Source organism: Coffea arabica, chromosome 1e (genome assembly GCF_036785885.1).
Source record: "Coffea arabica cultivar ET-39 chromosome 1e, Coffea Arabica ET-39 HiFi, whole genome shotgun sequence".
Lineage (NCBI taxonomy): Eukaryota > Viridiplantae > Streptophyta > Magnoliopsida > Gentianales > Rubiaceae > Coffea > Coffea arabica.
In genome coordinates this window covers 8809813-8824139 of record NC_092311.1, presented here as the reverse complement: position 1 = coordinate 8824139, position 14327 = coordinate 8809813, and positions in this window count along the sequence as shown.

Sequence of the window (14327 nt, the reverse complement as noted above, 5' to 3'; positions counted from 1 at the left end):
ACACTATCGTAGAATTCTTGCTTGTGTAGGATAAAATATCAGCAACATAGTGACAATCAAGTTATGAAAATTCTAAAATTACTTTTATCCATACTAAAAGTTTTACAGTTCATAAAAATGTAACACAACCGATTTTTTTTACCTTTTTTTTTTACCTTGTTCCTCAAGAAAGACAATAGAGACAAGTAGGAAGGGCATGGACTTGGAGACTCTTGTCGGATAGGTTCCTAGTGTTAGAAGGACAGGCAATGGCCATACCCTGATGTATTGCGTATTTTATAAATCATTTCTCGTGAATTATATATGATTTGCCTATTGTTTACAGAATTTTATGATTCTATCCTTGTTTGAAAATTACATAAATCTTTTTTCTCGACTTTTAAAGTTTTCTTTCTCTTACCCTTTTTCTTAATTTTTGATGTAAAAGAAATTCCACAAATAGTTTTTGCAAAGACTGTTTACAGTCAATACATTTTCACTAAATGCACTAATTCGCCTCTTCACAGAGTTCATCAAAGTAATACTCCGTTTTCTTCTTCTTCTTTTCCTTTTGTTTTACTTCCTTCTGAAAGAGATACACATTTTTCCTAACAATTTGGTACAATGCTAGCATCAATTTCTAACAATCTCAAACCAAGAATAACGCAAGATTCCGGCATCAAAATTAACAAGAAACTACTAATAAACAAAACCAAGAACTATGTCTATGTTTAAAAAATTAACTGCAAAAATGTAGAAAGAGAAAAGAATCTAATTTCTCTTTCTTCTTTCTACAAAAAAAAAAAAGGAAAAAGAAAAAGAAAAAGAAAACCATGAATGCTATTTGTTCTGTGTAGGATTTGAAGAGCTTGGTGGCCTCTTTCTCAGGCCATTTACTACTGCTTTCTCAGGCTTCATCACTGATCCACTCAACTTGTCTACATTTGCAGAAATCTGTACCTTCGTCTTCGAAACTAGCAGTCTTCTTGACAAACTTCTTCCTCCATAATGCAAAGAGTTGCTTACATTATCTTGTAACATTGCTGAACAACTTGATAGAATTTGAGAAAGTTGCATCAGCACCAACAAGAAAACAAGAGAAGTTCTGAGGCTGATTTTCATTGCTTGTGGTTTCACTTGAAAGAAAAATGTTATACTTGAAAGAAAAATGAAATGAAGGTTTGACTGATGTGAATCTGTGATGTGAAGTTTGAGTTTGCTTTTAGGAGTATATATACAAAGTCTGTATTAACTGGAAGAAGGTTTGGAGGTGGAAGCTTGTGCTTAGATCTGACAAAACTTATGCTTTCTGTGTAATTATATAAAAGCAATGATGATTACTTTTTTTAAGAGTAATTTGAAGTCTGAGATAAATTCAAAACTAATATCAAAGTGTGCTCTCTGATATATTCTTATCTGTAGATAGAAATATCTGTTGATGATGACTCTTTAGAAGTTTAAAATTTTGTCCATAATCATCCTAATTCGAGTGTAAGGGTTCTTAAATAAGCATTTCAAATTCGACCATAATTATACCTGCATTTCATAAATGCGTTTTTATTAGTGTTCAAAATTATTCTCTAACTACCTTTTTATCCACAACGTGTTCAAAAAAATTATTGTAGTACTGCTTAGAAAAAACTGAAAATAAAACACAACTAATGGAGTAGAATGTAGCTTCATAGGCAATGACTGGACTAGTACATGGTACCCACAAGCTGGCTGGAAATACTACTATCTTTGAGTCAAATGAAGAAATTAGGAAAAGCAACCCTACTTTGACCAAACAAAACTCTAAGCAGAATAAAATATGGGAGATGGTTTTGCAAAAATGGTAGTTTATACCTTGTTTTTTAGTTGGTTGGAACTTGGAAGCAGCTGAACATGTGACGCTGATTTGACCAGGTATTGGTGATCCCGCGGCTCACCAACAATCTTGAGAGATTAAAGAACATGCCTCATGTGACTTACCACAAGGGACCATGTTATAATCACCATGTTTTCTGTACTTAACGTCTATTTAATTAAACTGTTTTGCATCTGACGTAAGGGAAACAAGCACAGCTAAATTTAGTTGGTCATGCTTTATATGCAACTTGGCTGGCTTGTGATTTCAGACCATTGCTAATTCTATTGCTTATAGTTTTCATCACTATTTTTTTTCTTGATTTGTTGTGTCAATGTTGCTTGAAAACCATCAGCTTAATAGTGCAAGCTTGTCCAAATAGGCTTTTGATCTGTTCCAACGAAAACAGGAAAAATTCACAAGTTATAAAACATTTAGATAAAGTTTGTTAGGTAGTCGTCATATTATTTTGGGACTTCAAACTTCGTTTCCGAAATAATTATGCTACTTCATCTTGCATTGAAAGCAAAATGTATCAAGAGTTGCTTCTTTTGCATATGTCAATCGCTGTGATCAACTATTACAAAATTTTTTGGTGACATCAATATGTATACTGGTGGTGTCATCCCACTTTGTTGTTTTCTGATATTTGAGAAATGTATTAGTAGCCAATCCTTTTACCTATAAGGTTAGAAGACGTGAAAGGATAGGATAATTTTAAATTTTAAACCGCTGATTTTCCTACTATTGGACACATCTATACTACATACTATCACCAGTTGATATGTTCTAGAAGATTTTCAATAATATGACATGTGTCATTTTTCGGAGTTTTTGGATTATTTGATGCTTATGACAATGTGTTATTTAATGCTTATCTATTGGATTAATTCAAATGTTTAAATTCTATAGGAAAAAATTTGGTTAAACTAATTTATCAAAAAACTTCTTTAGCTATAGTTCAGCACTGTTAAATTAACTTAGTAAAAATACTAAGGATTAATCTTTCCTATACTGACAGTGTATATACTATCAGTGTTGGATGATTGATAACTATGCAAAATTTAAATTTGAAATTCAACTTTTGCACACATGTCATGAATCCAACGATGATAGTGTATACACCGTCAGTATAGGAAAGATTTACTCAAATACGAATTAAAAAATGCTTTACTTTAACGTTTCCAATCGGTAGTAAAAACCATAGTTGAACTAATTTATCAATTACTTATTTATGAGTTGAGATATTTTAGAAGTTTTCTAATGCTAACAACTTGGTATGTGTTTTGTAATTTCTTTAATGCTCTAAAAATTTTAAACTCATCACTTAACATTCTCCAATACCAAACACTAGTATTGTAACCTGTGCAATGCACGGATTTATTTTTAATATAATAATAATATTAAATGAATTATTTATATTAGCTACACGAAAAAAAGGTTTACAAAATTAAAAGAGCGCTATTTTAGTATCTAATTTATATTGTATTTATGTACCTTATCTAAAACTTTAAAGTATAATAAAAAATATGAACAAATATCACAAAAATATCTAAAGAAATACTAAACCTACACCAAATACAATATTACTAGTGTGAATACCCGTGCTATGCACGGTGCTGACATTATTGAAAAAATGAAAATAAAAGGGTGAATTAAAAAAGGTTAAAAAATTGCACCAATACAATTAAAATGCAATATCTGTCTAACAATAGTTTGAAATATGATGGAATGTGTATATCATTCAAAAATTACTTTTTTCAAAAGATAGATCCTGAAAAAATAATAGAAATTTATATTAGAAAATAAATGATGTATGAATAAAAATGAATATAATTAAATGTTGTTAAAATGAAATACTTACAAATATTATGCATTCGATTTGATAATATTGTATGAAGGTACGAACACTCTTCACACCAATCAACTTTTAGTACGAAGGCCAAAATTGGTGATTTAATTAATTCTGTTGAATTTTGTGGAGTGCATACTATAAATGAAAATGCACGATCTTTGTATAAATTGATTCGTTGGTTGAACAATCTATCACCATTGTCCTGAGAATTAAGTACGTGCGAAATTCAAAATTAGTGTATTTTTTTTACATAGTTTATAAATAGCATTATAAAAAATAAATATATATCAAGAAATTCTACCTTCCTTTGTAATTCTCTGAGATAAAAAGCATCACAACCAAATACGAATCGTGCATGTCTATCATGCAGATTAAGATGCATGTTACCACTGGAATTTTTTATTTGTATGTTAATATTGTACCTGTTTGACAAATAAAATGTTATATACAATATAGAAAAATATGTTGAAATTAAAGGTACATGAAATTAATCACCTAACAACAGTGTCGACCACATCATTACAATGCATGCACACTGTTTTTGAAAAATGACCTTCAAATCGGTGTAGTTGGGATTTTGTCCTTCGAATTTGAGTGAGATTTCTTTTTCGTTAACGCAAAGTTGCTGAAACTTTTCGAACTGCTGTGTGGAATCGTTGCAGTGCACGTTTCGTTTTTAAACAAATGTTTCTTCCTTTGTAATCTTGCGAGTTTGAAATTTAGCTGTCGTTGAAATGCTTGTAGGCGGGCATGTTCCATGGTGAAATTAGGTTAAGGGCTAAGATGAATACCATAAAAAACTTGAAGAAGATAATAAGTTATGTGGTATCGTTGCAGTGCACGTTTCGTTTTCTAAACAAATGTTTCTTCCTTTGCAATCTTGCGAGTTTGAAATTTAGCTGTCGTTGAAATGCTTGTAGGCGGGCATGTTCCATGGTGAAATTAGGTTAAGGGTTAAGATGAATACCATAAAAAACTTGAAGAAGATAATAAGTTCTTGGGAAAAATGCAAGAAAGTTCTCTTAATTGGAGTGAGTATGCAAGAAAGTTGAATGAGGATGCTATGTTTTGGAGGACTTTTAATTGGAGTGGAATTCTTAAATTTGAGGGCTCTTAATTGGAGTGGGAAAGTGGGAGAAAATGTAGGGAAAACGTGAGCATGATTATAGGATTTTTAGGAGCGGTTATAGGATTATTTAAGAGATAAATATTTCTTAAATTGGATGACTCTTAATTGGAGTGGGAAACGTGGGGGAAATGTAGAGAAAATGTGAGCATGATTATTGGATTTGTAGTATATTCAATAACTTGATACTCAAATCACCGATGAGGTAAAGTTTGCCTAAATAAGCTTTACAGTGCCTTAATTCCTTGCAAAAAAAAAAACTCTAAATAGTTCTAATTGGCATCGCAAGTTACGTCAACGTGTCAGTGGCATCTAGGCCTAATTTTTTTCTGGGGTCAAAATCTAATTGGTTCTGCTGTTTCTTGATCATGTTGTATGCTTCCAAATTAAAATTGTATTAAAATAGCATGTGAATGAACATTTGTCTTTAATTAAAGAGTAAAAAAGATTTAAAGTATAAATAAATACAAAAGTATAAAAAGGATTTAAAGTATAAATATATTTAATGATTTATGAAGTAGATTATGGGAAAGTTTTATATTTTAAATTTAATTGGTGATAGGGTAGGTTATAACCCAATACTTTTTATGTATTAAAATAAATACAGAAATCTACACAAAAATCTATAACCCACTACTTGTTCCGTTCTTGGGATTTATTTTAGGGTTAAATATATTAAATCCCTTAACCTTACATTTAGCGTGCTTTACCCCCTCAACTTTACATTTAACTAGTTTTGTACCCGTTCGTTGAACGGGAATCGTAGAAAAAAAATAAACTATTTAGTTAATTTTATAAAAATGTCGATATAAAATACAAATTTAATGTATAATCTATTATAACTGGTCTTAAGTATATTACTATGTGCGCATTGTAATATAAAGTATTCTTATAATATAAATTTGAACATCTAATTCAGTGAATAATAATTCAGAAATGGAAAAAAAACATTCAACAATACCATAACATCCAAAAACTTGAAAATAAATAAAAAGTGCAGTAAATAGTATCAAATAATATTCTACTACCAAATAATTTGGAACACAAAAGGTTTCCACGTGATCTTATTTATAATTGTTGACACGATTTCATTGCTAAATCCTTCCTGGAAATAAAATGCGTAAATTTTTTCTTGTTAGAATATTCAACGGCTGAGATAAGTGTCGGATTGTCTACTATTATTAAAAATATTTTAAAAAATTAGATATAAGTTTACCTTGTTAAATTCTTCAAGAACAAAAGAAAGTTTGTGTTCTATTATTCTTTTCAACCTCTTGATCAAATATAACAACCAAGCATTACTGGTTGCATCACTTGCCAAGACTTTTAACATATACCTGTATAAATACACATATTCTAAAAGTTATGTTTATGTAGATATTGTAGCAATTAAAATGATAAAAAGGTTAACACCTACGACATACCTCAATTTAGGATACTCCACATTTTGATTGCAAGCATTACACAGTTTAGGATACTCCATATTTTTCTTACAATACAGGGCCTTGGATGTCGACTACTGACAACATTTGAGAATACTCCTTGGATGTTGATTACTGAGAGCATTGATAGTGGTAGCTAATATTCTGAATGTAGATAGAATTTACTTCTAAACTTCTTGATTATGGGAGCAAGGAATTGATGTATTTTGCAAAGCACTTTCATGGTGCTATTTATAAAGCATAGACTATAAGTGTATATAACCAATAGTTGCAGGAAGTTCATGTTGTTTAAGTGATCAGGTTCCTGACCTCTCTTCTATTTAAACTATGTTGGTAAAACCATTCTCAAGTGGATGAATATTCTCAAGTGGACTAATTAAGTAAACGGCTAGAGTCTTTTAATTAACTAATGAATTTGCAGATATATCTAATAGAGATATTTAAGTTTCTTGTATTTATATCGCATTACTTTCCAGTGCCTTTTGTTTTTGGTTGTTTTTCCTAAAGGCAAATTAACAAACATCTTAGCATATGATCACAAAAATCAATTAACAAACATGTTAGCAAGAATCCTACAAAAATAATGATGAAAGTACTTGTTTAAATCCTATGTCTTCATACAAAACAAACAAAAAATAAAACAAAATTCAAGATATGTTACTAAACTCTTACAATTGAAGATCAACATGCCTTTTTTTAAAAAAAATGTATTGAAAGAAGTTGTACCTGATAATCAAGAGGAGTGGAAACCCAAAATCGATGCTTTAATGTGCCAACCGCTTGCACTGAAAATACCTAACCATGAATTTGATGCTTCAAATCAATATATTAGAGGCTATATGTAATGTAGGCATAAGAAATAAGAATTGATAAGGATATAAAGAGATATTAATAAGAACATTAAAAGTAGGTTTATCTTGATTTAAGTTGCTTAAAGTACATAACTTTGGATAGGAAATAAGAATCCTATAATATTAAGAATTCTTATAGGGAATAAGAATTGATATAAATCCAAACAAAAAAGGAGCAAGCCACGTAGGAAACTACTTGACGTCTCGTTAAGCCACATAGGAAAGAGAAAACATGAAGGGATAAGAATGAGAATACGACTTTATTATATATATATATATATATATATATATATATATATATATATATATGATTGCACTTTACATTAGTTGCACATTTGTGATTTTTGTGAAATTTGATTATAATTTGCAAAGCTCATTTGTAGGGGTGATTATAGGGTTAGTTTGGGGATAAATTTTTCTTAATTCTAAAAATGTAACATTGTATTAAAATAGCATACGAATGAGCATTTGTCTTTAATTAATGAGTAAAAAGGATTTAAAGTATAAATAACAAAGTAACGGTTTATGAAGTAGATAGTGGGAATGTTTTAAATTTTAAATTTGATTGGTGATAGGATTAGTTATAACCCACTACTTTTTATGTATTAAAATAAATACAAAAAATCTAGAAAAAAGAATGAGAAGTTTAGAAGCCATTGAGAGGGTTTCTGCTAAAAACCCCTTCTGCAATACATATAGATATAGATTACTCCTCTTCCACATTCTCTCTTTTTCCGCCATTACCCCTCAATATTTCCCTACTCTTTATTACTCACTTCCTCACCTTTCTAACCCAAACTTCCCACATCCCTCTAACTCTTTTCCCTCCCACAAACAATACCTTCCATTCACTCTACCCTACTATCAAATTGCACAATCTCTTAGCCAATTTCATAACCTATTTACCTCTTATTATGCTACTCTTTTCACCAATTTATAGTTGTAAATAGTGACCAATTTTTCAACTCGATTTTCAACAAATGAGTGTAGGTATGCAATTTTATTAGTTTCAATTGGATAACCCAATTAAACCCATTAATTAGTGGCTATTAAATTGAGAGATGGGAACTACCTATTTAGAGCTAATTAAATTAGATGTATATTTAAATTTATAAGTAAGCAAATTTAAACCACTACCAATACAATAATTATATTCTACTTTTTGCAAAGCCATATTTAACGTTCTTTTCCTATTCTTTAAATTTCATTTTTTAAAATTTTTGTTAAATCTCATCCTACTTCCTCCTTCTTTTCCATCAAAGTTTTAATTAATTCGTTGAGTGTTAATTGATTTCTTGCATTCAGACATAAATTATTTTGAGATTCTTATAGATTGCAAAATTTGAAACTCACCACTTTTGGTTCTTCTGTATTTTTTTTTAGGTAAAATTTTATTTATTAATATAATATGTTTCTATTTTTGTTGATTACAATGATATCTTATTTTGTTGCTTAATGAATATGGGAAAAATAAATAAAATTTGTAGTGGACCATAAATGGGTAAGATAATTAAAACCATGTAAAACTATATCCATGTAACCTACATAAATCACCCATTTTGATAGTTTCATCCCAACCCACAACTATAACTCCCTTGACTTTACCATCCCCAATCCTATACCCCTATCTTTATACTCCTTTTACTATTTAGGATTCATTACCTTACTTTCACCTTTTCCAACCCTATACTCCTATCTCTCTATTGCTTTTATTATTTAGAATTCATTACCTCACTTTTTAAGTGTTTTTTTAAATGAAAGTTAGAATTATAATCGTCAAGGAAAAATAATTGGGTATAACTTTGGTGAAATGCTACTATTTTTTGTGATGACCATCCAAGATAATAGTTTAAACAAATATCTGAATGTTTGACAAATCTATATACATACCCGAAAGGAAAGTGCTAAAAATGTTGCTATGTAAATGATTAAAAAATGGGACTAATCATATTATTCCTCAGATTTGACAAATCAATCTTTATTAGTAATCAAGGAGTAAAATGGGTTAAAATGATAAAATTGTAGTTGGGTGAATGATTTTAATATGGGACTAATCAAATTATTCAAATTTATTTTCTTTAATTATGGAAGGAAAAAAGGGTTAAAGTCTGAATATAAACTATAAAGGGTTTATTAAACACTCATTTAAAGTGGAAAAAATTTAAATTTTAAATTTGAATTGACCTAGGATTAGTTGTAAATCACTATTTCAAACTTTTTAATTGAATTTATGTATTAAAATAAATTAAAAAACCAGAAAAAAGTATGGGAGATTTGGAAGGCATCCAAGGGGCCTCCACTAAAACCTCCCCTACAATACATATAGATATAGATATAGATGTTATGTTATATAAGGTTAACATGTTCAATTTTTGTATAATTCCATTATTTGAATTCTAATCTATTAATTTTCATTATCTAAATTCTAATCTAATTTGTTTTCATATTCAACAAATCAATTAAACTGTATTCAAATATTATGTTCTGTTCAAATAGTACAATCGACAGACTTATTAGTTAATACTTTTTTTTACATATTTCAAATATTACTACCAAATCTAACCTACTTGCAAATTTAACAAAATCTAATTTATATCAAATTCAACAAAGCAATTAAATTCTATCCAAATTTTATTACTTTAAATATTACATTAAACTTAAATAAGTGGTTGAAAATATAAGCATGTTTATAAATGCCATCCAATGGCTAAGATAGAAGTCTCCTTTCTCTCCCTACTTCTTAAATTCCACCCCTTCTCTAATCCCTACTAGCAAAAATTTTTAAAAAAAATATTTATAAACATAATAATGTAGTAGGAGGGTTTGAAGTTATGGAGATTGTCAAATCATATAATACAATAATCTAACTTCAAATTTCAAATGTTCCACTTATTCTTGAATTTTTATTTTCTAATGAATTAAAAAATTAACAAAACAAAATTACATGAGGCAACTCTTATAAAAAGTTTTAACAAATTATAATAGATTTTGGTTTTCATCTTGATTTCAACAAATTCAATCAGGTTCGTCCCATTGTTTAAACATGGAATGAAACAAGTACTTATATTTCAAGTATATATGCAAGGGTTCTAAAAAGAGTTGTAACTATAATTATTGAAAACAATGTTGAAAATTAAATGTTAGAGAAAAATATGCCTACATCTTTTAAGCATAATCATGAATTTAGATAAGAATTTTTTTTTATTCACAATGTTCCACCAATCTAGTTATATTAGTAACTCATTCCAACTAAGCTACTAATTTGTTATATCCCTAATTAATCATCATAACTCCACATAAAAATGTCCATAACTCCATCTAAAAAAGTCTATAACTCCATCTAAAAAAACACATTTAATTCTTGTTAGTTTTGTCCTCATCTCTACCATGTCTATCATCTAATTCTTTACTAAAAAAAATCACTTGTTAGCCTTGCTATCATCTCCATAAGCATCTACTAGTCATCAACAGTAGCACCTCCAAAACCAGCTCCAAAAATGACGACCAGTGGTATGAAAAGAGCTGCTGGTACCTCGTATGCCACCCGGACAAGCCTCCCTGTGGACAGATGCCCAAACCAAATCCTGAATAACAAGAACACTCCAGTGCACGAACATACGAAAGCAAGAATCCTATATCCAGTGATGTCGGTAGGGTGCTCAATAAGATATTGGATGGCCTGAAGAGTCAAAGCCATCCAATAAAAAAAGGCATCTACACCAGAATACGCCCTCCACAGCATGACAAATAGTAGGAGTGTGATGCCAAAGACACAGAAAAAAATGATTTCATCCTCCGTTTCGCCCTTCGTCTCCTGAAATGTGGTGCGAGATGGGCCAAAATCACAAGCACCAGAAAGGTAAAGGTCCACCGCCCCCAGGAGGGCAATGGTTCGCCAGGAGAGGAAGCTGGAGTAGAAGTCACAACTGTCGTCGTCATCGGAGATGGGGTGTGATACGCTGTGGACCTTTGGCCCCCCTGGACATAGACGAGAGAAAGTAGATGACGATGCCTAGGGGAGAGTGAAACAGGGAAGGTGGAATAACGTGACGGGCGAGGACGAAGGCGGAGGCGGAGACAGACCAAGGATGGCACGACGAAAGTATATACACCAGCCATGGAGGATCACAAAACTTTCTGAATCTACCTCAAAAGCAGTTTCTGGAAGTTTCAGCACAGTAATTTCTAAATCAATCAATTCACCCACCCACGCTTGTCCAATTGGAAAGATTTGTGAGAATAGATAAGAATTAATATTTATACAAGTATACAAAAATTTCATACATTGTTAGTTTTTTGCATTCATTGTAAGTATTTTAGACAATTTTATCACCGCATTTGAAGCACAGATTATGCTCCCTTCTATACTGAATTTCAGCCAGGGATATCTTCTTGAAATTTTGTGGAGCTATCTTCTTGATCATATTAGGAGCTACTATTTTCACTGCCGGTGTATGTGACGTACTAGGGACATTTTCTTTTTGACTACTCCAAGTATTGTGAGGATTATTAATCTTCTGTACCACTTTATGTTTCTTGAAATAAGCCTCAAATGCATGTTCATGTATTCTTGCCAATTCGAAAACTCTGGCTAGGGAAGTAGAGTCGTGTGCTTTTACCATTGACCTCAATTCTTCTGGCAATCCACTAAGAAAGCATGAAACATAATAAGATTCTGACAACGTAGGGTTTAGAACCATTACCTCTGATCTCAATTCTTCAAATTTCTCTTGGTATGCCAATACAGTGGTGGTTAGTTGGAGTTTGTTAAATTCCTCCACTGCATCAATATTTCCAATTTCGCCAAACCTTTTGCACAGCCCTTCCACAAATTCACCCCACCTTATATTTCCCTTTCCACTTTTGAATCCTTGGTACCAAATATCAGCCTTCCCTGCAATGTAAATCTCAACTATGTCCAGCCATTGCTCTTCGGGGATGCGAAATAGCTGGAAGAATTTTCGGCATTTCCTGACCCACTCTCCGTGAAAGGAAGGAAAATCTATCTTAGGTAACCCAGAAATGGATAATTCCTACCCCCAAACTAGTCCCGTGTCACATTATCCCCCATTTCTCTATTTCTAAGTCTATCATTTCCTCCTTGCTCATCCATTCCCCCTGGAGTTGAGAGAGTAGTCAAGATTTCCCTGTCTAGTTGAGCAGATTTTGTGAAGTTGTTGAACTGAGTATTCATAGCTGCCATAAACACATCCAACTTCTTGTTGATTTCTACATTCCCTGCCAGAACCTTGCCCTCCAAACTCCTTTTATCCGTTACCATGGTATCCAAGATTCCTTGAATACGAGCTTCCTTCTTGCGCAATTGCTCCTCCATACTTTTCATTCTTGTACCGTCAGCCATGGCGTAGAATAATGGCTCAAGCTACTGAATCCGAGGATCAGTAGCTCTGATACCAATTGTAGTGATTGGTGTAGGATCTAAGGATTGAATTAGGAGATTACAAGAAGAGTAGAAAAGTTAGAAGGAAGAACAGGAGAGAAGAAGCTGAGGAGAGAGAGAAAAAGTGAGTTTATTATCTGGTTGCACATCAAATCTGTTCCTATCACTGGATTCGGTTGGTTATTTATCTAAAGGAAGAATCAGTACAATTAGCACATGGCGGTTAGGCCTTGCCAGCTTAGTAAATCTTAACAGAATACAACTAATCAACTATACCTACTAATCATGTAATTTACGGTCATAACAAAATCCAAATTTAGTTTGATAGGTATAAAATAGGACGTTAACAAGCTTCTTATTATCTTAGTTAATCGATTGCAATTGCAAGGATTTGGTGATTCGGATGTTGGTGACTTCAATGGCTTTTATATATCTCAAGGAACATTTGGTGATTCAGATATTCCAACGGCTTTAATATATGTCAATGAGCTCTTATATATGTCAACGAGGATTTGGTGATTTAGCTATTCCAAGGATTTGATGGGTGATTCAGATGTTCCAAGAATTTGGTGATAAGATAAGGCTAGATATTTCACTATATATTTCTCTTCGCAAGTTTAGTCATCTGTGGAGATTTTTGAGTATTTCCCTCTAAAATAGAGGATTTCTCGAACTAAATAAAGTGAACTTTTTTAGGAGTAAAACACTCGTAAACTTTGCATGGCTACTTTCCTTTTGCTAGTAGGACTTTCTTGTAGGACGTTTCTATTGTTGAATCACTTTGCATGATCCATTACAAACACATCGATAACCACTTATGTTGAATATGTGGGACAAGTTCAATATAGTTTGAGTTAAAGTACTGATTTGTTGAAAAGAGTTGGATCTTTTATCAGAATACGAAATGCAGAGGTTTCTAATGTCAGCTCAATTTCTCTTTCGGAGTGTCATGGTGGTTGGCATAAGTACAACTCTATTTTCCATTTTGTTAATATAAATACAATTATATGTTTCATTTTGTCAGTGCACATATGTTGTGAAAAGCATTCGCTCTTTTTAGGCACTACGTTTATATGACACTCATTCTTATATCATGTTCTTAAATGTGAAAGGTGAGAAGTAAAAGTCATTCTTATATCCTGTCCTAAAATGTAAAAGGTAAGAAGTGAAAAGCGTGAGAGAGTGTTATAAATATTACGTATGACAAATAACAACTTTATATCCCTTTGATTAGGTGCATTGATGACTTCGTGTTATGTTAGACTATTAGTATGCCCAACTTATTTTTCAAGAAATAGTTAGGTGAAAGACGCTTCTAACATTACGGACGTGTATAACACTTCCCCAACTTTAGTTATATCGCTAAGAATTTTAAATAATCCATAAGGTATCTATAAATTCAGTGATAAAAATACGTAAAAAGATAAGGATAAAAAGATATGATAATTCTAGATTTAAAAAGAGTGGCTGAGAGTGAGAGTGGTTTGTAACTCATAGCATTTGTCATTTTCATATTTTCCTTTATCTTTTAAAAGCATACAACAACATCTTTTAATCTAGTTTCGCATTTAGACACTTTTTCCATCTAGTTTTAATTTTCTGAAAATTTATGTATCTAGTTCCTCTTATCGGTTCCCATTGACCACTCAATTGACAAACTTTAAACTACTTGCAATGTTACTTTGCTCACCAAATTAACATTAGAGCCATGATCTGAAACACATGAAAAGTTGGTGAAAATTAGGGAATAGGACTGGAGATACCTATGATTATTTTTTTTGGACAACTTAGATGTATTGAAAGATAATCTAAGGTAGTTGCGTATGG